Source organism: Bubalus kerabau, chromosome 12, assembly GCF_029407905.1.
Source record: "Bubalus kerabau isolate K-KA32 ecotype Philippines breed swamp buffalo chromosome 12, PCC_UOA_SB_1v2, whole genome shotgun sequence".
NCBI lineage: Eukaryota > Metazoa > Chordata > Mammalia > Artiodactyla > Bovidae > Bubalus > Bubalus kerabau.
The window spans coordinates 49,320,794-49,342,083 of record NC_073635.1 but is presented as its reverse complement, the minus strand read 5'-3'; the positions used below and the strand labels follow the sequence as shown (position 1 = coordinate 49,342,083).

At 38.8% G+C, this 21,290-nt stretch overlaps 1 protein-coding gene across 9 annotated transcripts in view; it reads left to right on the top strand.

The window, feature by feature from the left end:
• The window catches only part of KLF12 (KLF transcription factor 12), a 534,567-nt gene that overhangs the window by 221,998 nt on the left and 291,279 nt on the right, over positions 1-21,290 (top strand). For 2 of the 9 annotated variants that reach the window (XM_055542653.1, XM_055542652.1), the window contains one exon: positions 7,707-7,911. The exons of the other annotated variants lie outside the window; for them this stretch is intronic. The gene's annotated coding sequence lies outside the window, so the exon portion shown is untranslated. The remainder of the gene's footprint in view (positions 1-7,706; positions 7,912-21,290) is intronic. 9 annotated transcript variants of the gene reach the window in all.

The window sequence follows — 21,290 nt, the reverse complement described above, 5'->3', positions numbered from 1 at the left end:
CATTCTGTCGTTTTTGAGATTGCATCCAAGTACTGCATTTAGGACTCTTTTGTTGATTTGATGGCTACTCCATTTCTTCTAAGGGATTCCTGCCCACAGTAGTAGATATAATGGTCATCTGAGTTAAATTCATCCATTCCAGTCCATTTTGGAGAAGGCATTGGCACCCCACTCCAGTACTCTTGCCTGGAAAATCCCATGGATGGAGGAGCCTGGTAGGCTGCAGTCCATGGGGTCACGAAGAGTCGGACATGACTGAGCGATTTCACTTTCACTTTTCACTTTCCTGCATTGGAGAAGGAAATGGCAACCCACTCCAGTGTTCTTGCCTGGAGAATCCCAGGGATGGGGGAGCCTGGTGGCTGCCGTCTATGGGGTCACACAGATTCGGACACGACTGAAGTGACTTAGCAGCAGCAGCAGCAGCAGTCCATTTTAATTCACTGATTTCTAGAATGTTGATGTTCACTCTTGCCGTCTCCTGTTTGACCACTTCCAATTTGCCTTGATTCATGGACCTAACATTCCAGGTTCCTATGCTATATTGCTCTTTATAGCAACTTCTATCACTGGTCACATCCACAACTGGGTATTATTTTTAGTTTGATACTGTACATAGAATGCCCTAAAGATTGTATCAGAAAATTACTAGAGCTAATCAGTGAATTTAGCAAAGTTGCAGGATACAAAATCAATACACAGAAATCACTTGCATTTCCATAACAATGAAAATTCAGAAAGAGAAATTATAAATCAATCCCATTCACCAATGCAACAAAACAAATTAAATATCTAGGAATAAATTTAACTAAGGAGACAAAAGCACTGTACACAGAAAATTACAAGACACTAAAGAAAGAAATCAAAGATGACATAAACAGATGGCAAGAGATTCCATGTTCCTGGGTAGGAAGAATCAATATTGTGAAAATGATATAAACTACAGATTCAGTGGGATCCCTGTGAAATTACCAATGGCATTTTTTCACAGAATGATAACAGAGAATTTCACAGTTCGCACGGAAACACAAAAGACCCCAAATATCCAAAGCAGTCTTAAGAAAGAAGAATGGAGCTGGAGCAATCAATATTCCTGACTTCAGATTATACTAAAAAACTACAGTCATCAAGACAGTATGGTACTGGCACAAAAACAGAAATATAGACCAATGGAACAAGATAGAAAGCCCAGAAATAAACCCATGTGCCTATGGCTACCTTATTTTTGACAAAGGAGGCAAGAATATACAATGGGGCAAAGATAGCCACTTCAATAAATGGTGCTGGGAAAACTGGACAGCTGCATGTAAAAGAATGAAATTAGAACAATTTCTAACACCATATACAAAGATAAACTCAAAATAGATTAAAGATCTAAATGTAAGACCAGAAACTATAATAGAGGAAAACATAGGCAGAACACTCAATGACATAAATCAAAGCAAGATCCTTTATGACCCACCTCATAGAGCAATGGTAATAAAAACCAAGTAAACAGTAGGACCTGATTAAACTTAAAAGCTTTGGCACAGCAAAGGAAACTATAAGCAAGGTGAAAAAACAAGCCTCAGAATGGGAGAAAATAATAGCAAATGAAACAACTGACAAAGGATAATTTCCAAAATATACAAGCAACTGATACAACTCAGTGCCAGAAAAACAAACAACCCAATCAAAAAGTGGGAAAAGACCTAAACAGACAGTTCTCCAAAGAAGACATACAGATGGCTAACAAACACATGAAAAGATGCACAACATCACTCATTATTAGAGAAATGCAAATGGAAACTATAATGAGATATCACCTCACACTGGTCAGAATGACCATCATCAAAAATGTCTACAACAATAAATGCTGGAGAGAGTGTGGAGAAAAGGGAATGCTCTTGCACTGTTGGTGGGAATGTAAATTGATACAGCCACTATGGAAGATGGTATGGAGATTCCTTAAAAAACTAGGAATAAAATCACCATATGACCCAGCAGTCCCACTCTTAGGCATATACCCTGAGGAAACTGAAAAAGACAGTTTTGAAAAGACAAAATTGACAAAAGACACATATATCCCATTGTTCATTGCGGCACTATTTACAGTAGCTAGAACATAGAAGCAACCCAGATATTGATCAACAGATGAATAGATAAAGAAGTTGTGGAACATACACATAATGGAATATTACTCAGCCATAAAAGGGAACACATTTGAGTCAGTTCTGATCAGGTGGATAAACCTAGAACCTATTATACAAAGTGATGTGAGTCAGAAAGAGAAAGATAAATATCGTATTCTATCAAATATATATGGGGTCTAGAAAAATGGTACTGAAGAACTTGTTTGAATGAAGTCACTCAGTCCTGTCCAACTCTTTGCGACCCCATGGAATGTAACCTACCAGGCTCCTCCGTCAATAAGATTTTCCAGGAGGAGTACTGGAATGGATTGCCATTTCCTTCTTCAGGGGATCCTCCTGACCCAGGGATCAAACCCGTGTCTTCCGCTTTGTTGGCAGATACTTTACCAGGGAAGAACTTACTTAACAGCGCAGCAATGGAGAAACAGACATAGAGAATAGACTGATGGACATGGGGAGAGGGGAGGAGAGGGTGAGATGTATGGAAAGAGTAACATGGAAACTTACATTACCATACGTAAAATAGATAGCCAACGGGAATTTGCTGTATGGCTCAGTAAACTCAAACACTGGCTCTGTATCAACCTAGAGGAGTGGGATGGGGAGGGAGATGGGAGGGAGGTTCACAAGGGAGGGGATATATGTATACCTATAGTGCTTCCCTGGTGGCTCAGATGTTAAAGCGTCTGTCTGCAATGCGGGAGACCTGGTTTGATCCCTGGGTCGGGAAGATCCCCTGGAGAAGTCAATAGCAACCCAGTCCAGTGCGCCTGGAAAATCCCATGGATGGAGGAGCCTGGTAGGCTACAGCCCATGGGGTCGCAAAGAGTCGGACACAGCTGAGCAACTTCACTTTCTTTCTTTCTTTCTATGGCTGCTTCGTGTTGAGATTTGACAGAAAACAACAAAATTCTGTAAAGCAATTATCCTTTAATAGAAAAAAAAAAGAAAAAAGAAATTATGGTTTGATTATTACAGTGATCTTGCCACATCTGACCCTGGTTCTGATGTTCAGTCTTTTCAAACTATGTTTGTTTGTTTTTTTTTTTCTTGCCTGCCAGTATGGCTCATAAGTATTTGTTGAAAGGTGGACATGAGATAGTAGATAAAATGAGCTACAGTTAATAGGCTCTTAGTTATCGGTACGGCGTAGTCCTGTGGTCAGGTCGGAATCTTTTTAGCAAGCATGTACCTCTCAACTGTGTATCTCACCAGTGCTTTTGCATCCTTCCCATCCCCTTTCATGGGACAGGATGGCTGAAACTGTGTATCTTTCACCCTGCAAGTGTTTTAGATGTGTCTAAGACTCAATGGGTTAGACCTTGGTGAGAGTTCCTCCTAAGGGAAAGTCTTGTTAAGAACTTAGTGTTGTGACAGCTTTCAGACAGAAATCCTCCTCGTGATGGAAGTACTAGAGGATTTTCGTCCAATATTCACTGTACAATTCCTGGAAAATTAAATTCAACAAGTCTGGGGACGTTCTATAATATTCTATAATTCTTGAATTTGTCCATCCTGAGCCTCCAGGAATTCTTCTGTTACAGTTCAGCTCTGTCTACCTGAGCACTGGTTCCCAAAGAGGTTTTGGTTCAGGGGATTTTGCTCTGGCTATTTGCATCCTCTTGTCTTTCTTTGCCGTTTTTGGACTAGCACTTTGCCTTATGACCTCACTTCTCTGATGGATCTAACAACAGTTGTCATGTCTGTTTATTCAGCTTTTTACTTGTTGTCATGATGGATTGATGACTTTAAGCTTCTTATATGGTGGACTAGAAACTGAAAGTCCCCAAGGGTATTTTTAGTTCTTCCAAAAATGCATCTGGAGAACCTGGGTTTTATTTCTTTTCCTCATTACTCTTTAGGAATTTTCTCAGATAACAATTCCAAAATTGCTATGTAATCAGAGAATGTGGCCTTAACATTTCAAAGCCCAGTGAAGTGGGAGATCTACACAGAGGACAGAGAGTATAGTATTTTGTGGTTATTTTAAGAATGTTTTGTTTAAAAGCTTCACAAGTATACATCTTTTTACTTCAGTGCTTTTTCAGACAAGAACAGAAAAGGCTGATTTTTTTTTTTCCCATAAGACTGAAATCTTTTAAAATATACTCACCAACTGCTCAATGTAGTGGAAAAAACAAAAGTATTTGTCCCATGGTTTCCTTTTTCAGAATTCTAAATTCTTAGCTCAAGATACTAGTACAGTGTACCCATTGTGTGTGTGTGTGTGTGTGTGTGTGTGTGTGTGTGTGTGTAAATGACTGGAACTTATAAAAGATTATAGCACTTTCAAATTAGATACCAGTTTATCATAGATCTTTACATAATAAAAATATTTGTAAATATCAGCTAATACCCCATGTGAAGCAGTGTAACTATTCCATGAATCAATTACAATATAACTTAGACAATCAGTTCATTTAAGTTTACTCTCTTAGATTTGTAGTAGTTAAATTTTAACTGCAGCATGAATATACATGCAACTCTGTGTGCCTGTCCACTTTTCTTGTTAGAGAATTGATGTCATCTTTTCATACTTTATGAAAGTTAATCTGGATAAAAGCGAATTTATTTCGTCTTTTTCTTTTAAGTGTTTGGCTCTTCTTTACAACTCAAAATTTAAACACCTAATTATTTCTTTTAATTATACAGATAATATATGAAATTCGTAAAAGTGAGAGCATTTGTCAAAACGTGAAAAAAATCAGTCTATGTTCTATCAAGTCCAATTTTTATTGTAGATCCTTTTAGCTCTTTCCTTCCTCTCCTCCCTCTCTCCCTTCCTTTTCTTTTTTTCCTCCTCTTCTCCACCATTCTCTTTGTCTCTGTTAAAGCATTGTTTTTAAAGGTTCAGGAACATATTCTTCTTTCATTTCTCTTTTTTGCTTAGTTATGATCAATCTACTTTTAAGACAAAAACTACATATCATAAATTTAATGAATAAATATTACTCAGTGATTTGCATGTCCCATAATCCATTTAATCAGTTCCCTATTGTTTGGCATTTAGATTGATTTTGGTTTCGTTAACACCTTAAGTGGGCTTCCCAGGTGGCTCGGTGGTAGAGAATCGACCTGCCAGTGCAGGAGACACAGGATATGCAGGTTTGATCCCTGGGTTGGTAACATCCCCTGGAGAAGGAATAGCAACCCACTCCAGTATTCTTGCCTGGAAAATCCCATAGACAGAGGAGCCTGACGGGCTATTGTCCATGGGGTTGCAAAAAGTTGGACATGACTGAGTGCACATGCCAAATCACCCGAGCAGGACATTGTTACACATGCTTAAGTATATGTTTGTTCAGTCTTTTTCTTAGAATAGCATTTTCTGTTAATTTCATTATTTTTACCAGGATGCAGTAGGTCTTGATATTTCTCATCCATTTGTGTATCTCCAGCTTTTTTCAGTTTAGTAGGCTTTCAAATTAATGTTGAAAGGAAAAAAAACCCCTGCATTTTGCAATATTTGCAACTGTTGTTCCAGTAATTTTATGCCTTCAAAAGGTGGTTGTGGGTCATCATTGTCTGATCTTTAGGAATAAACCATGTACTTATGAGCAAGATAACCTTTACCACACTTTATCCTTCGAAAATCTAGCATAAATGTTTTTGTTTTTAAAGGTAGCACTTATCTGATATTGTGCTGAAATCAGTGCACCTAAAATCTCTTTATATTTAAATGATCATACATGCTAACTATATACTATATTACTATGTAAATTTATTATTTGTATTATACATACAGCACATAATCATATACATGTTTTATATATAGCCACATACAGAAAATGTAACCATATGTAATATATAACCAAATATAATAATTAAATTTTTTTAAGTCATCAATATACTTTATTATTTTTCCTTACTTGATTCTTTTTACTTAAAATGAAGTCAAATTTTCTAAGGTATCCTTGTGACCTTAGATTTTATCTACCGTCAAAGATCAGGGAGGCTTACCTTCTGAACTGGTTAAGTTTGTTAGTTGAGCCTTAGACATAGTTAGAATATTTCCCCTCTGTCCCAAGATGTCTCTGGCAGCAGAGTAGAAGAAGGGGGCAGGAAGGCTGTCACTTACGGGACAAAGACTAATGGTAACTGAGAGTAGAGGCTGACTGTGATGGCTGAAGGTTCTGGTAACACAGTTCATATGAATTAGGAAGAGGAAGGTTTCTAGTCTGAGAAACAGTGTTGATGATGAGGTCATTCCTTGGGGGACAGAGTGAGATTTTCCCGTTTCTTCCCTTCCTTCCTTTCTCCCTTCCATCTGTCTTTCCTTCCCTCCCCCCTTCCATCCATCTTTCCCTTCCCCTCCCTCCCCCTTCCATCCTTCTTTCCCTCCTTCTTTCCCTCCCTTTCTCTTCCATCCTTCCTGTCTTCCTTTCTTTTTTGGGGAAGGGGTATGGAGATCCGAGATACTGTACTTGGTGTGGATTAGTAAATCGTGGCCTGACCATGGAGTTGAAGATGTCGACCAGTCAGTTGGAGTAGCGTCTTAAGTGAAAAACGTCAGAGCTGAAATTTCAAGACTGTGAAAGTGAAGTCGCTCAGTCGTGTCTGAGAGTCTTAAGTGAAAAACGTCAGAGCTGAAAATTCAAGATTGGGTCCCAGCAATTAGCAATTGCTGCCATTTGGCTGGCTGATTGTATTCCCTGTCCCCTTGTCAGTGGAGACACAACTGTAGATCAGAGAATCCTTCATTTCACGGGGCTGATTCTCTGAGGAATGTTAGTACTCTGGCATTAAAGGCCAGTGACACTCTGCCAATTTTGTAACATTCAAAACTTCTCCTTTCTCTACCCCACCGTGCCCCCACCCGAGTTTCCAAGGACTGGGGAAGCTGGAGGGAAGGTCATCATCTCAGTAGAGGTTGAGATCTGCTGAAGCGATGGCCCATAATGGTTTTGTCCAGTAGGCATGGAATGAAATCCATTCCATGTGTAGTTCTAAATTTTCTAGTACATACATTAAAACATAAAAAATTAATAATACATTTTATTTATTCCAGTATAACCAAAATGTCATTTCAACATCTTTAATCAATTAAATGGAGGAGGAAATGGCAACCCACTCCAACGTTCTTGCTAGGAGAATCCCGTGGACAGAGGAGCCTGGTGGGGTACAGTCCATGGTGATCGCAGAGTTGATCCTGAAGCGACTGAGCAATCAGTTAGAAATTAATGAAATATTCTGCATTCTTCTTTTCATATTTAGTCTTCCACATCTAGTGTGTGTTTTATATATAAAGCACCTCTAGATTTGGGCTCAACGCTTCAGCTGTTCTATAGCTGCATGTAGCTAGTGATTCCCCAGGCACCATAGATGTAGACTGTGTGTGTCCTAATGGAAGTGAATTTGTAGTTTGCCTTTCCAGCATGTTCTCCTGTCTTCTAAAAAAGGTCCTTTTATTCCTATGAGTCTGAATCAGTAGTAAGATGCTCTAGGAACCTACTAGCCACTACAGCTTTTCCTATTTCCTAAGAAGGCACCTTTCTTCCTCTTCTTTATTAAGGACATTGTTTCCTTTTTAATTTACATAGCTTTTGGTGATTTAAATTTGTTCCTTTGATCCAGTACAGCTAGATGAAACTTGTTCTGGAATCTTTGCCCTTGTTTTCTGGGAAAATTTGGATATGAAGAAAGAAGAGAAGAAATGAGAACAAAATGATAAAGCCATCTTATAAAATGTTTCTAATTTCCCAACAACTAGATGAAACTAAATCCTTCCAGGATGTATTGAATTCAACCAGGATGAATTGACTTCTGTGTTATCTAAAAGGTAACATTCCTAATGAAATTGAGAAAATACAGACAGGTTTATATTTCAATGCATATTGTGAAATACTTTGTTCTTCATAGGAGGGTTAGTTCTGGTTTCAGTGAAAAAAAAAAAGCCAAGTATCTGTCATCCAGCAAATTAGAATGAAAACTCTATCTTCTAGTTTCTTATTGAAAGTTCAGTCAGCATATTCATCTGGGTAATTACAGTTTCTTACATTGAAGGGTTTTGAGACTAATTTGGTAGGTTCTCACTGGCCGTATCTAAGATTGAGGCCAGAAAGCTCCCTTGACTTGTTATATTAATATTGATATCCTTACAGGTTTCTTTCAGTTTCCATAGCTTGAACTAATGAGCAAATTCTTGAAACTCCTTCCTGGAATCTTTGCCCTTGTTTCGTGGGAAAATTTGGATTTGCAGAAAGAAGAGAAGGAATTAGAACAAAATTATAAAACCATCTTGTAAAATGTTTCTAATTTCTCATCAGGTATATTTTAAAGTCAACTATAGATAGTCTTTATAATCGGGTATTAGTTTCTATTACTACTGGGATTGTATTTATGCTACTGGGTAATATAATCCAACATAAAATTAAGGTTCTTTTGTAATGAGTTCACAATATCATTAATTGTAAAATAGTGCTTTTTAGATGGGGCAGCTGCCTTCACCTGCCCTTCCCTTTTGCCTCTCCCTTGACATTTGGCCATTTCTGACAGCATTTTTTATTGTAACAACTGTTGGGGTGAAGGGATATTCTGAGATCTAGTGGTAGAAGGCAGGGGTGCTACTGAATATCTTATAATGCAAAGGACAACTGCTACAACAGTTGGTCTAAATGTCGTTGGTACAGATGTTGAAAAGACCTGGTCTCAAAGAATACCTGAGTTATAACCATGGACCTCCTTAACAAAACACGTTTCTTCTCGCTATGAGCAGCATTTAATTTAGACTTAATTACAATGAAATAGCAAGAAAGGTAATAGAAACTTCCTAGATACAATGTGTTATGTATGTTGTTGGTCAGTCATTGAGTTGTGTCCAACTCTTTGCAACCCCATGGACTGCAGCATGTCAGGCCCCTCTGTCCTCCACTATCTCCCAAATTTGCTCAGATTCATGCCTTTTGAATTGGTGATGCAATCTAATCATCTCATCCTCTGCTGCCCTGTTCTCCTTTTGCCTTCAATCTTTCCCAGCATCAGAGTCTTTTCCAATGAGTCGAATCTTCGCATCAGGTGGTATTGGAGCTTCAGCATCAGTTCTTCAGTGAATATTCAGGGTTGATTTCCTTTACGATTGACTGGTTTGATCTCCTTGCTGTCCAAGGGACTCTCAAGAGTCCTCTCTAGCACCATAATTTGAAAGCATCCATTCTTCGGTGCTCAGCCTTCTTTATGAGGCAACTCTCACATCCATATGTGACTACTGGGAAAACCATGGCTTTGACTATAGAGACCTTTGTTGGAGAAGTAATGTCTCTGCTTTTTAATACACCATCAGGGTTTTCATAGCTTTTCTTCCAATGAGCAAGCATCTTTTAATTTCTTGGCTGCAGTCACCATCTGCAGTGATTTTGGAGCCCAAGAAAATAAAATCTGTCACAACATCCACTTTTTCCCCATTTAAAATGATGGGACCGGATGCCATAATCTTGGTTTTTTGAATGTTGAATTTAAAGGCAGCTTTTTCATTCTCCTCTTTTACTTTTATCAAGAGGCTCTTTAGTTCCTCTTTACTTTCTACCCTTAGTGTGGTACCATCTGCATATCTGAGGTTGTTGGTCTTTCTCCCAACAATCTTGATCCCAGCTTGTGTTTCCTCCCATAATTTTGCATGATGTACTCTGAAAACAAGTTAAGTAATCAGGGTGACAATATACAGCCTTGACATACTCCTTTCCCCGTTTTGAACCAGTCCATTGTTCCATGGCCACTTCTGTTACTTCTTGATCTGCTTACAGGTTTCTTAGGAGGCAGGTAAGGTGGTCTGGTACTCCCATCTATTGAAGAATTTTCCACAGTTTGTTGTGATCTACACAGTCAGAGGCTTTAACATAATCAGTGTAGCAGAAATAGATGTTTTTTCTGTATCTCGCTTGCTTTCTCCATGATCCAACAGATGTTGGCAGTTTGATCTCTGGTTCCTCTGACTTCTCTAAATCCAGTTTGTACATCAGAGTTCTCAGTTCTTATACTGTTGAAGCTTAGCTTGAAGGATTTTGAGCTTAAACCTGCTAGCATGTGAAATAAGCACTGTTGTGCGGTAGTTTGAACATTCTTTGGCATTGCCTTCTTTGATACTGGAATGGAAACTGACCTTTTCCAGTCCTGTGGCCCCTGCTGAGTTTTCCAAATTTACCGGCATGTTGAGTGCAATACTTTAACTGCATCATCTTTTAGGATTTGAATAGCTCAGCTGGAATTGGGTCACCTCCACTAGCTTTTTCCATATTAATGCTTTTAAGGACCACTTGACTTCACACTCCAATATGTCCGGCTCTAGATAAGTAACCACAGCATCATGGTTATCTGAGTTGTTTAGACTCCTTTGTATAGTTCTTCTGTGTATTCTTGCCGCCTCTTCTTAATCTCTTAGGTCCTTACTGTTTCTGTCCTTTACTGTTCCCATTTTTGCATGAAGTGGTCTCTTGATATCCAGTTTTCTTGAAGAGATTTCTAGTCTTCCCTATTCTATTCTTCCTTTATTTCTTTTTTTTATGTTTTTTCTTCTTTTTTTTAAATTTTATTTTATTTTTAAACTTTACATAATTGTATTAGTTTTGCCAAATATCAAAATGAATCCGCCACAGGTATACACTTTATTTCTTTGCATTGTTCATTTCAGAGGACCTTTTTAACTCTCCTTGATATTCTCTGGAACTCTGCATTCATTTGGCTATATCTTTCCCTTTCTCTCTTGCTTTTTGCTTACTTTTTCCTCAGCTATTTGTAAAGCCTCTTCAGACAACCACTTTTGCATGTTGCATTTTTTTCTTTGGGATGGTTTTGGTCACTGCCTCCTGTACAATGTTACAAATCTCCGTGCTTAGTTCTTCAGGCATTCTGATCCCTCGTGTCTAATCCCTTGAATCTATTCATCATCTCCACTGTATAAACATAAGGGATTTGATTTAGGTCATACCTGTATGGCCTAGTAAATTTCCCTACTTTCTTCAATTTATGGTCTGAATTTTGCAGTAAGGAGCCCATGATCTGAGTCACAGCTCCAGGTCTTGTTTTTACTGTCTGTATAGAGATTCTCCATCGTTGGCAGCAAAGAACATAATCTGATTTCGGTTGTGACCATCTGATGATGTCCATGTGTAGAGTTATCTCTTGGGTTGTTGGAAAAGGATGTTTGCTATGACCAGCGTGTTTTCTTGACAAAACTCTGTTAGCCTTTGCCCTGTTTCATTTTGTATTCCATGGCCAAACTTGCCTATTATTGCCGGTATCTTTTGATACTTTTGCATTCCAATCCCCTATGATGAAAAGGACATTTTTGTTGCTTGCTCTAGAACGTGGTGTAGTTCTTCATAGAAACTGATCAACTTCAGCTTCTTTGGCATCAGTGGTTGGGACATAGACTTGTGATGTTGAATGATTTGCTTTGGAAATAAAGCAAGCTCATGCTTTTGGACACTTTTGTTGGCTATCGGAGCTGCTCTATTTCTTCTAAAGGATTCTTGCCCTTAGAAGTAGATACAATGGTCACAGTAGTAGATGTAATGGTCATCGAATTCAGTTTGCCCATTCCTGTCCATTTTAATTCACTGATTCCTAAGATGACCATGTTCAATCTTGTCATCTACTGCCTGACTACATCCAATTTACCTTGATTCATGGACCTAATATTCCAGGTTCCTATGCAATATTATTCTTTACAGCATCGGACTTTACTTTCACCACCAGGCACATGACTGAGCCTTGACTCAGCCACTTTATTCTTGTGGGAGCTGTTAGTAATTGCAGTTCACTCTTCCCCAGTTGGATATTGGACGCCTTTTGACCTGGGGAGCTCATCTTCCAGTTTCATTTCTTTTTGCCTTTTTGTACTGTCTATGGGGTTTTTCAGGCAAGAATACTAAAGTGGGTTGCCATTTGCTCCTCCAGTGGACCGCATTTTGTCAGAACCTGTCTGTCTTGGGTGGTCCTGCGTGGCATGGCTCATAGCTTCATTGAATTATGCAAGCCCCTTCGCCTTGACAAGGCTGTGGTCCATGAAGGGGACAGTGTGTTATACAGGTTCAAGATTGTACTGCTTCCGTTTTTGTGGGGCTGGTTATTAAGAGGCTGGAGGAAGTAGGAAGGCCTAAACAAATGCTATGCAGTTACATAATTCCTTAATAAGAAGCATATTTCAGAGTTCTGTTGAGTAAACTTTGTCTCTTTTCTGATTTTCCTTGTGTTGCATTTTAGAACTTTAAAAGTACTGTTTTATGGGGACAGTAACCATAAATTTTATTTATCTACACACACACTCTCTCTCTCTCTCTCTCTCTCTCTCTCTCTCATAGCCTTCATAGAAATTCTAATGTGGCATAAAGATGAGTGATAAAATCACATGCAGAGGTGGGGGAGGGGCATTCAAGATGACAGCAGCCTGGGTAATGGCATGGAGGTGTTAATATCACTGGCTTCATATTGCCTTGAAACACAGATTTTAAACTTGCAGCCACTTGGATTTGTGTTTCCTATGTAGTTCTGGTTGCCTCAAATAACTTAGTAAGTTTTCCACAGCTCAAATTACGGGGTACTCTATAGGTTTGTTCTTGTACAGAGAATATGTTGTAGTTGTAAATATCTTTCTTTAAAATAATGTGTTTCTGGGTAATGATGTGAAGGAGAACCATAAGAAAAGGCTTTGAGCACTGCAGCAAATAACACTTGATTGCTAGGAAGGGCTCAGACTAGTGTGAGCTAGTTGCGCCCAGCAGTTGGAGAATACTAAACGTCTTCATTGAGATGCCTGTGTTGAGGTGAGCTGTGTGACTGTTATTGGTGTTCATCCTCACAGTTTAAAACTGATACAATAGTTCACTGTTGCTGTTCATCCTGAGAAATGTATATATATTGTGTCGATCAATCTTTCATGAACTCCTGTTAATTGTATTTTTATCAAATCTGCCATTTTCATTCTAGTTATATAGTAGTTCATATAGAGAAATCGCACACACAAAACTATGAGGGCTCTGCAAAGTTTAGTAGAATGGTGGAAATAGTATAACTACTACTACTAATAAAATTCCTTAATATTAACTGGTAAAATACTTTGTGCTGAAGTATCTGATACACATGATCTCAGTGAATCCTTAAACTCTGTGAAGTAGACTGTTCTCTGTATTTTACAGGTAAGAAAACTGAAAGCATGAGAATGTCATAACCCAGGAAATGTGCTCCTGGGCCCATGTTCTGGGCAGTCTGCTATTCTAACTTACACGTCTGTATAATTGTTTAAAGTGTACAGGAAAAAAGCGCAGACCTGAAAGATAGAATGCTTTTTAAAAAAGTGAAAGGTGCAGTAGTCAGAATTCTTGGAGATGGAATTAGATAAAGTGAAAGTAGATGTGTAAGAGCATTACCAGTAAAAATGGCAAATTAGTACAGAATTTGATATCATCATTAATTATTACAACTAAAATCATTGTTTGAAGAATCCAGAGAGATGATGGCTAGAGGTGGATGTACCTGGAAGCTGACAGATTAAGTTTGGGGTTGAGCCTATGCATTTTGCCTTTGGCAGCTAACTAGTGATGTCTTTCTCCATTGCATTCCCTGGACCTAGAGTTTTGAGGGAGAGAGGAAGGACCTTTCCAGTGATGTGTCTTATATGATTGTCCAGGCGATGCCATGGTTGCACCATTGTATTTTTGATATAATCCTTTAAAAGCAATTACTTTTGTTTCACCTTTTAATAACATGGCAAACACTACATAGAGCTTTTACATGCTTTGACAATCCTTCTTAGATAAAATAAACAGTAAAGGTCATTTGTTTTAGCTTTACTTTTTTCAAACATACTTAAGAAACAACATCTTGCCTAGGGTTTTCAAGGAATGTGAGACATTTGTTACAAAATCTTAACCCAATATTATGTTTAACCTATAAAATAAGGAGTGAATATAAGGTCTGGTTTATAAGTTTATGTAGTTTTCTGGCCGCATGGAGACCCTTGTGGTTGATTGTTTCTTTTTGATTTCATTAGAATAGTTCTAACGAAAAAAAAAGTTAACTTGTATTTTTGTTTTTCCTCAGTTTTTTTTTTTTTTTTTTTTTTTTTGCATATTCCCAATTCTTCAGTGCTGTTTCTTCAGGCTATACCAGAGACAAGCACTCAACAGTTCATGTTTTAATAAGATAATCCATTTTGGGTTTGATAAGGACCCCTTTGACATCACTGTAGGTCAGGAAAGGTGGAGATACAGGTTAATAGTCATTTCCTTTGCTTCCTGCAGAAAATAAATGACTTAATTTTTGATAGTAATCTTCATTGTCCCTAGGCACAGAGGACCAGTGATGTTATTTCATTACATATTCTGTTCAGTGTTCTGCATTTTTTTCATTACTGTCCAAATGACTTTTCATAAAGGAAAGTGGCAATGAATACGTTGATATATAGTACTCTTAAATTCATACTTTGGCAAATACCTATTTTGTTCTCAGTTTTGATAACCATGAAAGTCTGTAAAACACTAAATCCCAGGAAAAAAATGAAAGTAAAGACATAGTTATTTCTTGTCTTGAATATATAAGCTTATGAGATAACTTCTTTATATAGTTTTTTCCCCTTACTTTAACCAAAGCTGTATTTCCAAGTTTGAATAAATTTGACTCTATTAGTATCTATTATAATATTCAAACATACTCAGCTTGTGAGACATTTTCTTCAATGCATAACAGATCCCTGAGTAAGCAAAAATGTATTAAACAGTATACCCAAATATTCATGTATCCCAGAGTGTAGTAGGTCCTTTATGGGATGTTGGAGGACTCTATGGCATGTTTGGCTTTTCCAACTGGACATACTGCCTCAGGCTTCATGTACAATGTAGAAAACCAGTGCCATTCTTAACATTTCTGCTGATTCTCACCCCATACTTCCTCTTCCTTGTCAGTCATCCAAAGCTGTTCCTTCTTCTGTAAACTCTCTCTCTCAAAGAATCTTCCTCCTTATTCGCCCTGCCACTGCCTTGGGTCAAGACCTTACCAGCTCTCCCCTGAGTTATTGCAGTAGCCTGTGGCTACTTCCTTTGCATCAAATTCTTATGTATATAAGCCATCTTCCAAAGCAAGTCCAGTGCTAGCTTTCCAAACACAAACGTTAAAACATATTATGCTTTTGTTTCATGATGCCCCACCACCTGTTGTGTGTTGCCCAAACACATTTCTTCCTCACTTACCTTCAGTTTTCTCAAGGCTGGGAGTCTTTCTCTCTTATTCACTTGGATCTCTTTCAACTAGCACATTGCAGTCACTAAAAAACACTTTTCAATGAATTACCATACCATATAAGACCATTTGCCAGTTAACACCACGTTACTTATCTGCTCTTATCTCTAGTTTCTTTTCCAGTGAACCACATGATGTTACAGCCACATAATATCCTTTACTATTCTTCACAAATATGAGAATTTCATTGCCCTTCATTGCTTATGCTCTTCTTCCCATCTGGAGAAAGAAATGGCAACCCACTCCAGTATTGTTGCCTGGAAAATTCTATGGACAGAGGAGCCTGGCAGGCTGCAGCCCATGGGGTTGCAAAGAGTCGGACATGACTGAGCACACATGTACCTCTTCCCATCTGTTTCTCAACAACCAGTTATCACCTGGGTCAGATGAACTCTGGGCATGGAATGATTTTAGATTTATTTACATTTATTCTTTTCAACAAACATTTATTTACTGAGCACATACTATGTATTGTATGCATGTGTGCTCAGTCACTCAGCCGTGTCCGACTCTTTGCTGCCCGATGGACTCTAGGCCACCAGCCTCCTCTGTCCATGAAATTTCCCAGGCAGGAACACTGGAGTCGGTTGCCATTTCTTACTCCAGAGGATCTTCCTTACACAGGGATTGAACCCCACGTCTCTTGTATCTCCTGCATTGGCAACCAGGTTTTTACCATCGAGCTTCCTGTTAGACACACATATAAACCTGGGGATAGGCATACTCTTATGAACAAAAAGACAAAGTCATGGTCATCCTGGAATTTACATTCTGGTGTAATAGCAGATGAAGAATTTGTCCACTAGTGATGGAGCACAAAGATGGAATAGAATATACAGAGGCTTGGAGGACCAGCATATTTGACTTGGTTGAGGTGTAACCTGAGCAGAATGGTGGAAAACAGGGTTGGGTAGCTTTTTAGAGGCACATTGATGAATGGTTTGAGGTGCTTCTTCTAGAACAAGGTAAATCTTCAGACACGCTGAGTGACTGAACACACACACACACGTAAGGACTTCAGAATGACCTTAACATCATCTCCCTTCAGTGTGTCCATGATCAGCCCGCCTTTGCCTTGCTCCTCCCACAGTAGTCCTGGTTCTCGGCCTTTTGATCTAATAGCCCAAAGGTCATTTGCCAGAGTGGCTGAGATACTGCTAGGCTCATGCAGCTTTGAAACCAATGTCAAAGTACCCAGTAGTGAAGAATCTCTATCCAGGCTAGCAATAGGAAATAGATATGAGTCTCAGATATAGACTAGTAACCTTGGACAGATTGCTTAATCTCTCTGAACCTGAATTTTCTTGTCTAATATGCACATAGTGTAAAAAAAAAAAAAAATTGCTGGGATACTAAATGACTAGAATGGAACTCTATAAAACTTCCTCTTTTGTTCACTGATGTTTCCTAAATACCTTGACAGTGCCTAGTACTCAGTGTTTTTTGAATGAATGAGTGATATAACAAATATAAAGCACCTGAAATAACACTTGGTACATGAATGCTCAGTAAATGATACTTTTTCTTGTTATTATAGTTGTTTCTATGTATGTGTTTTAAGTATTGTAGTTGTTACATAATTATTTTTTGAAATTATGAGACCCTGGAGTCCTGTTGTGGTTGTGTTGCATTAGTTCTCCTAGTGTTAACATCGTTTCTATACTCGAGTCCCTGACTTTGCCCCATTATCTTTTGTAGTGCCTCATGGTTCACAGACATGGCTTGGATAGGATGAAATAACTTGGCTGTAGAAGTGTTCATGCCTGCAGAATCCCAGGGACGGGGGAGCCTGGTGGGCTGCCGTCTATGGGGTCACACACAGTCGGACACGACTGAAGCGACTTAGCAGCAGCAGCAGCAGCAGCAGAGACCCTCCCTGCATGTTTAAGGAGAGATTTCGTCAACTCATGACCAAATAATTCAGAATATGAATGACAAAATAAGTTTTATTACAGTTTGTATTAATGCTGGGGTGGAAGTTTAAGTGCTCAGATGACGTTTCTACAAATTTTAGTGTAAACTATTATTTTAATAATTTAGCACTTTGTGCTGTGTACTAAGTCGCTTCATTTGTGCCCAGCTCTTTGCGACCCTGTGGACTATAGCCAGGCTCCTCTGTCCATGGGATTCTCCAGGCAATAATACTGAAGGGGTTTCCATCCCCTCCTCCTGGGGATCTTCCCGACCCTTTCCCAACATAGAAAACACTGATTCTTGCTATCAGGAAAATACAAGTTACTGCATTGCATATGTGGTTTTACCAGTTCTTAAGAAAGACACAATTCCATGTTTCAGTGTGAGGGGATTATGGAAGGGTTTTGTTTTTGAGACTGAAGACAGATATTTAAGAAGAATGTATATATGGATCATTGAAACCACTGAAGGGGATTTAAGCTGTGAGTCCCAGTGTGTCTGTAGTTTGACTTCTAGTGGTCCCAGTTAAATATGGTCATTAATGTGACATCCACTCTGCCATGCTGCAAAGCAATGAAACCTGAAAGTCTGGGTCAGAGTGGCAGTCTGTGTTTGAACTAGTGTTTATTTTGTACCATTGGAGGTACTCTGATGATGTGTATGCCCACTACAAAATTGATTTACCAGTGTTGAGGCTATGTGAGCTTAGAAAGATAAGCTTTTATACTCAAGTGATTATAAATTATATGTGAGGCCCAAATGTATGTCTCTGGAATGTAAAAGGTAGAAGACGGAGTTCCTGTATCATCTTAAGTACATGAAACTATTGTGAAAACATTGAATGATCCATCGAGGATAGGACTATTTTCAAAACAGGTAGCAGATGAGATTACCATAGATTTTTCTGGATGTTGCATTCAGGATAGGACTGACTGAATTAATTATGAGATGTTTCTAGGATAGGAATGTATAATTGTAATAAGCCAAGTAAATATGTTGAAAGATTGATTTAAAGAAGAAAATGTGAAATAGCTTTGATACCAGTGATTTATTTGAATTCTTATTGTTATTCCCCAAAATGTTGATACTTTGCTGGTGATTGGAAGTTGCACGTCCCATTTGTTCAGTGACTGAATCAGCTCAGCCCTGAGAGGAACCATTGATGGAGATTCAAGAGTTCCTCTCTTGGGGCCTTCAGTAAGGTGCTCGTGTCTTTTTCCATGTTGATGAGGGTTGCCTGTGAGCATATGTGCACAGAGAAAGACGGAATAAGAAGGAGAGGGAGAGAGGAGTGTAGTGGATGGGAGCTTAGCTAGGATTCAGGCTCATTTGATTTGGAATCAAGCTGCACCAATTACCAGTTGCATGACTTTGGACACTTTAACCTCATTGTGTCTCAAATGCCTCATCTTCTGATAACAGAGTCTTTACTGCTTGATTTACTATAAGGACTGAAAGTGAAAGTGAAGTCGCTCAGTCCTGTCCAACTCTTTGCGACCACGGACTATAGCTTACCAGGCTCCTCCGTCCATGGGGTTTTCCAGGCAAGAGTACTGGAGTGGGTTGCCATTGTCTTTTCCAGAGGATCTTCCCGACCCAGGGATCAAACCCAGATCTCCCACATTGTAGGCAGAGGCTATATAAGGACTAAATGAGTACAAATCTCTTAGCACAGTGTCTAGTCCACAGTAGATACACAAATAGTAGATGTTATTATTTGTTTGTTTGTTGTTGTTTAGTTGCTTAGTTGTGTCTCTTTATGACCCCATGGACTGCAGCCCACCAGGCTCTTATGTCCATGGGATTCTCCAGGCAAGATTTCTGGATTGGGCTGCCATGGCCTCCTCCAGGGGATCTTCCCAACCCAGGGATTGAACCTGTGTCCCTGAGTCTCAGCAGGCAGATTCTTAATGGCTGATCCACCAGGAAAGCCCACTGTGTGTGTTACCAAGATATTAATAATAGTAAAATGATAGTTGTTTTATATTACCTGTTACTGCATAACAGCAGATAATGGAATCCTTGACTGGACACTGTTCTAATCTCTGAGATATGTTGACCCTTACAAAGAGCAAAATTCACTCATTTTATTGCATTTCACCCAAAATTTGGGGGTTGGATAAAACAGTTAATGTCTTCTCTGAAAAAAATGACCTATTGGTTGAATGGCATAAAGGCTTGAAAAAAGTCGTTACCATTGTTGATTTTGTTGTTATGTTAGAATTGAGTCAAAAAGGGTGGTGGTTGACTTTTCTATGAAGTGGTTTTTTAGCAAAGCCTAATTTCCTTATAATCTGATACTTTTGCTTTTCCTATTTATAGAAAGTTAAAGTGAAAGTCACTCAGTCATGTCCGGTTCTTTGCAGCCCCATGGACTTGTACCCCCAAGGCTCCTTTTTCCATGGAGTTCTCCAGGCCAGAATACTGGAGTGGGTAGCTCTTCCCTTCTCTAGGGGATCTTTTCAACCCAGGGATTGAACCCAGGTTTCCTGCATTGCAGGCAGATTCTTTACTCTCTGAGCCACCTGGGAAGCCCAAAAAAGTCAAAGGGTGATGCTTTTTACCAGTTGAAATATTTGCAATAGGGCTTCCAAGGTGGCGCTAGTGGTAGAGAACCTGCCTGCCAATGCAGGAGACCTACGAGTCACAGATTCCATCCCTTAGTTGCAAAGATCTACTGGAGGAGAGCATGGCAGCCCACTCCAGTGTTCTTACCTGGAGAATCTCATGGACAGAGAAGCTTGGCCGGCTACAGTCTAGGATCTCAAAGAGTCATACACAACTGAAGCAACTTAGCACACACACACGCATGTTTGCATTATAAACTCCTTAGAATCTTTTCTGAACGTACCTCAACCAATTTGGTGCATGCATCCTGAATTGCTACTATGTCCCTTTGATCACTGTTGAATATAACTTGGGCATGGGTGGGGGCAATTCATATTTCTCAGTACCTCTAGCCAAACACTGGAGATTCATGATGTTTAAATGAATATGTCCTGCATCTTGAGAAATCAAAACAAATCTCAGTAGATATTTTTGGTTTATGAAGGGAAACTTGGTTTAAAAATTAGATTTATTGAATGTTGACTAGCTTGTTCTTTATTACTTAAATTGTGCAAACTGGATAACCCATATCCTAGAGGAGGGAGAGGAGGAGATCTGCGTTCTGTGATTTGGAGCATTCCAATCTACCACTCCAGATTGTAGTAGCTGACTTGGAAAGTCATCTTTGTTCTCTGTTTTTCATGGGAGATTATAAGTGAGCATCATTTTTTTTTTCCTTCCTCCATGTTCCATTCAGAATACTATGAGATGCCAGGATTGAGCACAGTTGTTTTATACCGCCTTTGACTGGGAGAACTAGTATCAGCTGGACTGCTAAGCCCCATATCTTATTTGGCAAGTACGAATGTCCAGAGTACCATTCTGATCCAGTGCACATGTAACTGATCAACAGCCAGCTAATCTGATGGTAAATTTGGCTATAGTTGATACAGTTTACTCATATGAAATAAGTAGCAAGGTATATAGATGTGTGCATGAATATAAACACAGGCACATAAATTATATAGGGTTGTACAATATCAGTTTGTCACAATGTAAAGAGTACCATGTTACTAAAATTATAATTTTATTTTCCTCAATCAGGCAATTGGATTCTCCTGTAAATGCATTTTGATCAAGATCATGGCAAGATATGTTTGACAGCAATTTCAAATTATTACAGTTTATTACATATTTAAAGTCTGCAGTCAGTTGAGACTGTATGTATCTGATTTTAGTTTAGAGAGAGAAATCTATTGTGTTTTGTTCCAAGGACTATACTTTTTAATACTGTAAAATTATCACGTGCTTTATAAAAACCATACACCTTGTTGGATGGTCTGGAATATGGTGTGATGCACCGAATATGTGTGTTTCTCTTTATGCCAAACAAGGTTAGAATCATGAATGCAGAGATTAATATCCTTCACGTGTGTATAGTGTAACTTTCAGGCATATGTACACATTGAA